At 40.8% G+C, this 10,330-nt stretch overlaps 1 pseudogene across 1 annotated transcript; it reads right to left on the reverse strand.

Annotated features, from left to right (window-relative positions):
• Positions 1–285: 285 nt before the first annotated feature.
• On the reverse strand, positions 286–4,165 carry LOC143723144 (retinol dehydrogenase 7-like; annotated as a pseudogene). Its single transcript, XR_013197051.1, has 5 exons — positions 3,922–4,165; positions 2,833–2,928; positions 1,412–1,534; positions 1,020–1,183; positions 286–642 (listed from the first exon to the last, which is right to left on the reverse strand). The product of XR_013197051.1 is annotated as a retinol dehydrogenase 7-like (transcript).
• Positions 4,166–10,330: the final 6,165 nt, after the last annotated feature.

Here is a 10,330-nt window from a genome sequence, read left to right on the forward strand (position 1 = left end):
GTCCTTTCATGCACATGCTACCCATCCATGCTCCACCAATATGCTCACCTCTTTATTATGCTTTTTGATTAAAACAAATTAAATACAAGTTATAACAAGATTGTATTGTAGCTAGAGTGTAACAAGTGTAACCGATTATTGAAAAAAGAAATATATGGCATGGGCTTGATTCTTTCAGCTGTTGATTGTTTAGTTGCACTCAAAAGTGGGGTTAGATGAGCGTGAGCTTGGGGTTTAAGCACACAAAGTCTGCTGTTGTGTGTCTTATTTATGGAATATGCCACATTGTATAAAATACATCTTTATTTGATTGCATTTGTTGCATACAGCAATCACAGTTTTAAAGACAAAAATACCGCTTGAATATTTTATCTTATTAATTCACAAAGTGATCTGTTGAGTGTAGTGGCCTGTTCAGTAACTCTCTGGAACGATGTTCTTCGGAGAAGGCATTAGAAAGTTCATGAAGACGTCTGCTACACAAGTAGGCAGGTATGAGAGGGGGATCCAGAGGAACTTGGCGTCCCAGCCTGCAGCGTAGCGTGTTCGGGGATACCGTGCTGAAATGCCGCATGCATGACGTCACTTTGGAAAGGTCACTGCTGGCCAGAATCCTCATGGAAAAAGCCTGCGACTTTATATCTGGAGGACAAGATTGAGAGAAATGCAAAAAAGTAAAGCATCATCACATCTTCCCCAAAACGTTTCCATCTATCGAAGATGGCTCATTAAATCATGAAAAGTATCAGTGACAAAATTGGTTTAACATAATTAAACATTGGTTGTTTTACGCATTGTGTGTGAACTGTATTATTAGAGTATAGAGGTGATAACTTACCAACATGCTAATGCTAAAAGACGTTTAATAAGTTGTGAGTCACATATTTTGTTGGATGAGCACAGCTTGTGTGAATGTTTGCGTGAACTATTTCTTTAACTAAGCACCATGATATACATGTCCAAAATATAAAGAACTATATTGAATGAAATCTGCATTAGATCTCATCTGAAGCACTCACAGTCCTGCAGGTACGAGTCTCCGTAGGCTCCTCTGACCTCTGCTGGCAGGTTATTCCACCGTTTCTTCAGATCATCTTCAATGAGGCTCAAATCTGTTACTTGTGTTTTAAAGAAGCCTGGTTCGATGATACTTACCTTCACTCCAAAGTGCATCATCTCCCTCCTGAAAACAGAGAGAGGGAGAATTTACTACATTATACATTTATTATATTGAAATATAAAGAGTTTTATGAGTACTTATTTATAAATAAATTTAAGCAATGCTGACTTGTGAAATCTGTACTTTTTAATCTCTTAATTGTACGGACTAAAAAGTATGATAAAGAACAAGTGCAATACATGAATACAAGGTCTTGTTTGCATGTCTCAAAGTTTAGAAGCCTAGACATACCTCAAGCTATCAGAGAACGCCTCCCGAGACAAAATCCTCATATGGCCACGTTCACCACCCGACCCCGGGCCTTCTTCAGCAGAGGAAGAAACTTCAGCGTCACCTCAATGAGGCCGATGAGGTCAGGGCCGGCGCTCCGCACACGCACATCACGCACTGCGCGTAGGGCACCAAGTGCTTGGGGGGGCACCAAAAAATCTGGGTCGTGAAAAATCATCACAATAGGCTACTAGTATAAATAATTAATAAAATGTCTAAAGCATGTTAGTATACAAAAGCAATACAAAAGTAATATAGGCCTAGACCAAATTAGTCAAGAAAAAGGTGAATCTCCTGTGCCAGTCTCCCTCTGGTGCCCCCCCTTCCTACTTCCCAGTGGTCTGTTCATGGCTCAATCAATGTAAAATTTGGCAGACACTGACCTCAGACATGGCCTCAGAAAAGCACCAAGAGTCGGGGGCGGAAAAAGGAAAAAGAAGAGACAGCGGGATGATACTCGTGCGTCGCTTGCAGGTAAGACAATGTTTTAAATAAAAATGTTAGTTTTGTAGCGCGGGCGCCCTTGCGTCGTGTATGCATGTCCAGGGGGGCATCGCTAGTAGTGCAAATGATCCGGGGAAGGCTTTTTTAGCCCTGCATGTTGAATCTTTTATTTTAACGGGGGTCCGGGGTTTTCTCCCCCGGGAAATTTTGAAACTTGGGCTGTTTAAGATGCAGTTAGTTTGTTTGAGAAGAAAAGGAAGACTGCTTAGATACGCTTTTTCGTTGTTGTTCTATGCGAATAATGCGGTCATTTTCAAGAGGTTCATAGGCCAAGGCCCAAGGGCGACACCTGTTGGTGAAACTGCAATTAGGAAAAAAAAAAAAACTACATGTCTACATGATATATGTGTTTGTACGGTGTATAATTATTTTGTATATATAAATACACACACATATGCACGTATATATTTAAGAATATTTGCATGTATATATTTATATATAATTTATATTATATATACATTTAAATATTTTATATATAAATAACAAATATTTCATAAATACATACATGCAAATGTGTATTTATATATATATACAAAATAATTATACACAGTACACACACATAAATCATTCATGTAGACACAAACTTTTATTTTGGATGCGATTAATCGCGATCAATCTTTTCCCAGCCCTACAAATTATGTACAGAATTATTATATTGTGCCTGATCGGACCTCTTTTAAAGGTAAAATAAAGTTTTGAATTTTAAATGTTCCAGTGACACATAGGCCTATATAAACCTAACTAAGAAATTCTAAATGGTTGTTATTCCTCGGGTGAGTGGGGAGTGGGGAGTGGGGAGTGGGGAGTGGGGGGGGGGGGCACCACCAAGCATTTGTGCTTAGGGCACCCAAATGGCTAGCGCCGGCCCTGGATGAGGTTCACGTCCAGAACCTTCTTAAAGTCCTCCAACTGCATCCAATCTGTGGGGCCGATGGGGACCGAGATGCCAGCGTTGTTGACTAAACCCCACAGACCTGACACAAGAAAGAAGCATTTATTTATTTTTTTATCTAGTGTTGCGTGGATGTATAGATTTTATTTTTCAATCTTAATTTCAATCTGACATAGGCCTATACTGTCATGATTCTGCCCTCGTGTCCTTGATTTTCTCTAGTCTTGAGGCAGGATCATGACAGAATCATGTTTTGTGTGCAAGCACATGGTCTTGTGTTTTGAGCCATGTGCTTGTGTTGTCTCGTCACGTCACCCCGCCCCCTTGTTATCCTCGTCTCGTCATTGTCTAGTCAGTTTCACCTGTCCTTGTCTAGTCAGCTTCACCTGTCTTTGTCATTAGTGTTCCCTTTATTATCCCCTTGTGTTTGCTGTCCTGTGCTGGTTCATTGTGATTCTAATCTGCGTGTGAAACTTTGTGAGAGTCCCTGTGAGTATTTGTCAAGTGTATTGTCCAGAGAGAAATCCTGATTCTATGTTTGCTGTTTTGTTTATCATCTAGTTATTTGTCAAGTCTCAGCCTAGTTAAGTGATTCCTGTTCCAGTCTTGTTTTGCCCCCTCGTGGGTTTTGTTTTCCCTGTTTTTGTCAATAAATTAATGTTGAGAGTGTTACATACTGTCTGCGCTTCGGTTCACCCATTACCTTCATGACATATACTTTGTATTACTCTATAAGTGTGCAAGGCAGGGATATATGTCTCTTTAACTTGTAAAAGTTCAATAAGATTAAGCAACAAAAAAGTAGTGTACATGAAAACCACACATTAAGGTCAAAGGTCAGTAAAATGTGCAAATGTCAGGTGCATTACAGGAAGTACTGTAGGCTAATAAATGATGCAGCTTTGGTATGAGAATGGCATTTCGCTGCAGATGCTCCTCCAGGTCAACTAAAGCTCTTGTCAAAGAGATTTACGAGTTGGTCTGAGGGCTGTGTGGTCGTCAGAGTGCCTGTATCTCGGCTTTATCTCTAGCTGTGCTTGACTCGAGCTGGCACACTATCTCTCCTCCGTCTCACCTCTCTCCCCGGTCTCCGTGCGCACGCGCTCCACCGCGCGCTTGATGCTCGCGCTGTCGGTAACATTGAGCAGAAGCGTGTTCAGTCTGGGGGAGGCGAACGCGCGCAGGCTGGAGGCACCAGGTTCGGTGAGACACGCGGCGAATACAAGAAACCCCCGCTGGTCGAGCTGCCGCGCCGCGAGGTTCCCAAAGCCGCTATCGCAGCCCGTCCCCAGGATGTACTTCTCGTGTATGCCGGTAATTCAACCGGAGTCTCTGAAGAACCAGCAGACCGCGGCGAAGAGCGCGACAGCGGCCAGTGAAAGCCAGCAGAAGAACACCTGCGGGGAGATGATGGAGCAACCTGTGCTGAATACACACACACATATCCGACTGTTTATGAGTGCTACTATGAGGATTTTAAAAAATAATTTCTGTACTGATTTTGACTGGCAACATTTTGACCAATTAGAAATTATTACACTTAGTAGTGTACAAAAATACTGCACTGAGAAATACTGAATCTAGCCAATAATAATATTTTTTAAAGCAAAACATAACTAGAAAAACATATACTAGAGACATGTCCTAGACTTAAAGGTGTAGTTTCATTATTTAGGCTACTCATCATGTTGTTCAAAACCTGTATGAGTTTCTTTCCTCTGTTGAACATGAAGATAAGTTAAAAAAAAAATATTGGTAACCAGACAGTTACCAGACAGTTAACGGTAGCCATTTGCGTATTTATTTATTTATTTATTTTTTAACCATGGAAGTCAATGGGTGTCGTTAACTGTTTGATTACCAACACTCTTTAACATATCATCTTTTGTGTTCAACAGAAGAAAGACAATATTACAGGTTTGGAACAACTTGAAGGTGAGTGAATGATAAAATTTACATTTTTGGGTTACATTTTCAACTATCACTATATAAACAACTATAAACAGCTATGATCTAAACTGTTTAAAATGCTAAATAAAAACATGTAATTATAGACAAATCATTCAAAAAGACAATAGGTGGCGTCCCAAGTAAGTTTTTCCTGCCAATCATTTATTGCAAAAATCATTAATATCTATGAACACTGAAATATTCCTTAACAAATCATGCACACATTAATCCCTGCTATAGTGAAAAAGTTGCGTGATTGTGCTCAGAATAGACAGACGTACCATGACTAGTGCAGTCGTCAATATTTCTTCTGCGTGAAAACTAGGAAATCTTTTGTTTCGGCACTCCCGTCCTGATCCCACTGAGCTGAAGAGCTCAAGGGCCGCAAGCTGACTGCAGGGTCAAAGGTCTCTCTTGAACATGAACACCAACTCTATAAACATCATCAAGGTTGTGCAATACACTCTGGCCTCGTTTAGCTTCTAAATCTTCAAACTTTGATTTGTGTGTCCATGCTACTGTACCTGTGGTCAGTGTCTGGGGTAATGCATTACAAGTCATTTGAGTTATGTAATCAGATTAAGTAAAGTAACGCAAGTTACCTCGTTTTCCAATTTATTGACTGACAGCTCTCCTGTCCCCATGTGGAGAGAAAGCAGGAGTAAAGGTGCAGAGGCGTTTGTGTGTGAACATGATGCTTATTGTAGTTCTAGACTAAATGTGAACATGTATTTACTCATCACACTTGCACAAAAACTGTTTCAGTATTGCTCAAAATGACTAAAAACAGTGAAAAAGCAAACTCACAATATTATGCAAACCTGAAAGAATGAAATGTTAAATTACACAAATATACTTTGCATATTTAATCTCACTTTATCAACCAATGTCTTTGCTGCTGACCTTTGATGACCTTCAGTTCTGCTCTTACATAATCATGTCATTGGTTTCATATTCGCTCATGAAAGTTTTATTTTAGAGATAATGAGAAGATATTTGCAGTACACTGGGAAAAAGTATAAAACTTTTTAAAATATTTCTATATATATTTATTATAAATATTTTGTTGTGATCTACCACATTCTTAATGAAAAATCAAAACCAGAGGACAAATGTTAGAGATTTTAAAATTGTATTAAATTAAATCAAATTATTTGAATTCAATATTGTAAAAATGTACATTAGGTATTAATTTATATATATATATATATATATATATATATATATATATATATATATATATATATATATATATTAGTGAAGTCTCGATTACGTATGTAACCCTAGTTCCCTGATAGGGAACGAGACGCTGCGTCAAACGCTGTGGGAACGGCCCTGCGTTGTGCGTCATGAAGCACGTATGGAATCAGCCCAATGGAGAGATGGAACGTCATAGGCGGGTGACGTCATCGACCAGGAAACTATAAAGCACCCCATAAACACAAGCGCAACAGCTTCTGATAGGCCTGAAGGAAGTGCTAGCGGGAATGCCGGGAGTATGGTGGAATGACGCAGCGTCTCGTTCCCTATCAGGGAACTAGGGTTACATACGTAACCGAGACATTCCCTTTCAAGGGAACTCGAGCTGCGTCAAACGCTGTGGGAACGCTAATACCCACGTCGCCATAGGACAAAGTGACCGCCATGTGAGAACTAGCGCACAGAGGACGAGAGCACCTGTGCCCCAGGGGTAGAACTTAAGTCTAGGTCGTAGAACTTAATGAAAGTATGCGGTGAAGACCATCCAGCCGCATCACAAACGTCACTGAGGGAAACTCCTGACAGTAAGGCTTTAGAAGCCGCCATGCTCCTGGTAGAGTGGGCTCGTACAGCCAAAGGTGAAGGCTGACCAGCCGACTCATAGGCAAATGAGATAGCCTCGACCACCCACTTGCTAATTCTCTGTTTAGACGCGGGACACCCCTTCTTGGGTGGCCCAAAGCACACAAATAGTTGTTCTGACTTCCTCCACAGGGCAGTTCTGTGGACATAGGCGTCTAACGCCCTAACAGGGCAGAGTAAATTAAGTTTCTCCTGGTCAGACGACAGAAATGGAGGAGGATAAAAGGCCTGCAGAACTGTAGGTCAAACAACATTAGTAGGGACCTTGGGAACGTAACCTGGTCTAGGATGCAGAAAAGCCTTAACCATGCCAGGCGAAAATTCCAGGCACGAGGGTGAAACCGACAGAGCCTGCAAATCTCCGATTCTCTTTAGTGAGGAGATAGCTAGAAGAAAGATAGTCTTAAACGTGAGAAACTTCTCAGGAACTTCTTCAATAGGTTCAAGAGGAGCTAGGGAAAGACCTTCTAATACGATGGCCAGATCCCAGGCCGGCACCCTCGTACGAACTGCTGGCCTCAGCCTCAGTGTACCACGAAGGAAACGAGTTATAAGCGGGTGTCTCCCAAGAGAAACTCCACTGAAAGGGACGTGGTAAGCAGCCAGTGCCGCCACATACACCTTTAGTGTGGAGGGGGATAGCCCTGTGGAGAAGCGCTCGTGCAGGAATTCCAGCACTGCACCCACTGGGCAGTTAACTGGGTCCTGCAGGTGCTCTCCACACCAAGAAGTGAAGAGTTTCCACTTCAAGGCATAAAGCTTCCTCGTGGATGGAGCTCTGGAGTGAAGAATGGTCTCAACAACCTCGGTTGAGAGACCAGAGTTCATGAGCTGGGCCCCCTCAGAGGCCAAGCCCACAATACTGGGCGGGGGTGAAATATCATGCCGCCCGCCTGAGAGAGTACATCCCTCCTGACCGGGAGCTCCAAGGGAGAACCGTCCAGGAGAGAAATCAGGTCCGCAAACCATACTCCGGCCGGCCAGAACGGGGCTACTAATAGTAGGCTGACCCCGTCCCGGCAAACCCTCTCCAGAACTCCAGGTAGCAGAGCAATCGGAGGAAAGGCGAACAGACGTGACCTTGGCCACGGCTGCACCATAGCGTCCAACCCCAGAGGGGCTGGATGGCTGATGGAAAACCACAGATGACAATGCGTGGTCTCCTTGGAAGCGAAAAGGCCCACCTCGGCGCAACCGAAACTCAACCAAAGGAGCTCCACCACCTCGGGATGGAGTCTCCAATCCCCCGGCCTCGGCCCCTGTCTCGACAGGGAGTCTGCTACCACATTCAAATACCCAGGAAGATACATTGCTCTCAGAAATAGTAATCTCCCTTGGGACCACAGGAGGATCTGACGGGCCAACTTGTAAAGCCGGCGAAACCGCAGGCCCCTGTGGTGGAAAATTTAAACTGAATATTAAGAAAACCATGTTTTAATATTTGACCTTGTTTAACCTGCTAAATCTCTAAAAACCATGTCCTAAGGCTTTCTGTATTTTACATGAATGTGTGTGTGTCGAACCCCTGACTGTGTGTATAAATAACAAATATGGGAAATGAAACTAGACAGATGACTAAGTTAGAACTTGTGATTAATGAAGTAATCGTCAAAACATATTCTTCTCTACCCAGTAACAGAAGAGACTGTAAATGAATAACCAATCAAATTAATGTCATTATGCCATACCTCCCTATTGTATAAAAACTGTTGTTTCCGTGTTTTCGGTGGGATTCTCAATGGAAATTGTCTGAGATCCTCCGGCCTTCTTTATTCTTGGGAGATTCTCTGAGAAATGCTCGAGAACTCCTGGCCGTAATAAAGAGCATTCAAGGGACATCTACTGAAGTCTGTCTGTCATTTAAGCTGCGCAGCATAGGAGTTGTTAGGTAAAGGAAAAACTCGAAGCTAAGACGTCGATTGGGGACGTAAGAGAGCTTGAGTAGAGTAGTTTAGCAAACTCGAAGCTAAGATGTCGACTGTAGACGCAAGAGAGCTTGAGTAGAGTAGTTTAGCAAACTCGAAGCTAAGATGTCGACTGTAGACGCAAGAGAGCTTGAGTAGGGTAGGATTAGAAGAAAAACTCAGCGGTTGTCGATTGTAGACGCAGGGAGCTGGAGTATTACAGAGTGAGCATTTTAGGGAAAGCGGATAGTCAGATTATAGGTTAGCATTAGGAAAAAGGAAAATTCCACCACAATTTGGCGAGCCAGCCAGGAGCCCAAGGATTGGTCCCTCCATCGGCGAGAAGGACGTTCCGGAAGAGCGGACAAGATAGGTTCTGAAAAAAGGAACTTGTATCTCTTAATTTCTGCCAAATTTGCAGCAGATCCTACACCGACGGAGGGACCATCCTGGACGGGCAGATAAAAAAGAACTTAGGAAGGTAGGATATACAGACTTCAGTTTTTGTTTTCCTTTTGATGTGTAAAGTAAAACATTTTTGTGCGTATGAAATTTTATTTTTTTTTAAGATAAGATTTTGGAACGTGTTTTGAAATTAAAATGTTCCAGATCTGTTGAAAAAAAAAAAAAAAAGAGAAGAGAAAAAACTGGCTGAGCCCAGGTTTAAACGGTGTATCCCATTATCCTATGGAGAAGACGAAAGTCAACTAAATTTATCTATTTAACAATATATAGGCTACATATGTACGACGACATATAGAATTGAGATTAAGTGGCCAGATAGAAAAAATATTTGAAGGAAATTGGTGATCACATTTAAAAAAAAAAAAAAAAAAAAGTTTTTACCTTGTCTATTAAGGGCAATGAGCAATGATTATGGTTAAATTCAACCAAATTGGTATTTGTTGAGTATTGTATTTGTTGTGTCAATAAAACTTCCAAAGAGAGCAACTTTGTCATGCTGGAAATCAGATCCGGGAGGGAAAAATGCCCCGAGATGCTGTAGAGCTGCAATTTGCTTTTTGTTTGAAGTTTTGTTTGAATAAAGGTTTAATTCTGAGAGAATATAAAGATGCAGTTGAAAGAGTTGAGACAAGATACATGGATCAATATTGTTAACATTTATGAATTTTTACATTTTGAAAAAATTACAGAAATTGTTAAAGTTATAAATCATAATAATAGGAATATGCACCCGTGAAACATTCTGAGATAATTAGGAAATTTTGAAACATAAAGAAACTTTTGTGAGTTAAACTTTGATTTATTTATGTTGATGAGATATATAAGACTGAGCAATTAGGTGCTCTTAAAGTAATAAATAAAAAATAAGATATTAAGAACACGTGTTTAAATATTATACTTTCTATCTGAAGGTTTTTAGAATTTGTATCCCGTTATTCCTGGGAGACAGTGTGAAAGAACTTGAAAAAAAAAATTGATCCATTGCAGAGATTCTAAGAGCAAATGGTTTATGTTTAACTAAGAGAATTTTTGTGCATTGAGCATTATATGAGAATGAGATTGGGTGACCAATTTAAATATAAATTGTGATTTGAACAAGCACATAACAGGCATCATATAGTCATTTTATTTTGGTTTCTTGAAGAAAAAGAAAGAAGAAAAGAAAAAAGAAATTCTCTTTACAATATACACTGTATTCTGAAGAGTAGTTTTCTTGCTTTTTTCCTGCGTCTTTGCAACGAAGAAACGCTTGCTTTTTCCCGCAATGAAGTACGCTTTTTGATAAAATGAGGAACTGCTGTCTTGATAACCAGATGAGATTTT

This window comes from Siphateles boraxobius, unplaced genomic scaffold (genome assembly GCF_051911475.1).
Source record: "Siphateles boraxobius isolate OS27281-9 unplaced genomic scaffold, OSU_SipBor_1 7, whole genome shotgun sequence".
In the NCBI taxonomy this organism is placed as follows: Eukaryota; Metazoa; Chordata; class Actinopteri; order Cypriniformes; family Leuciscidae; genus Siphateles; species Siphateles boraxobius.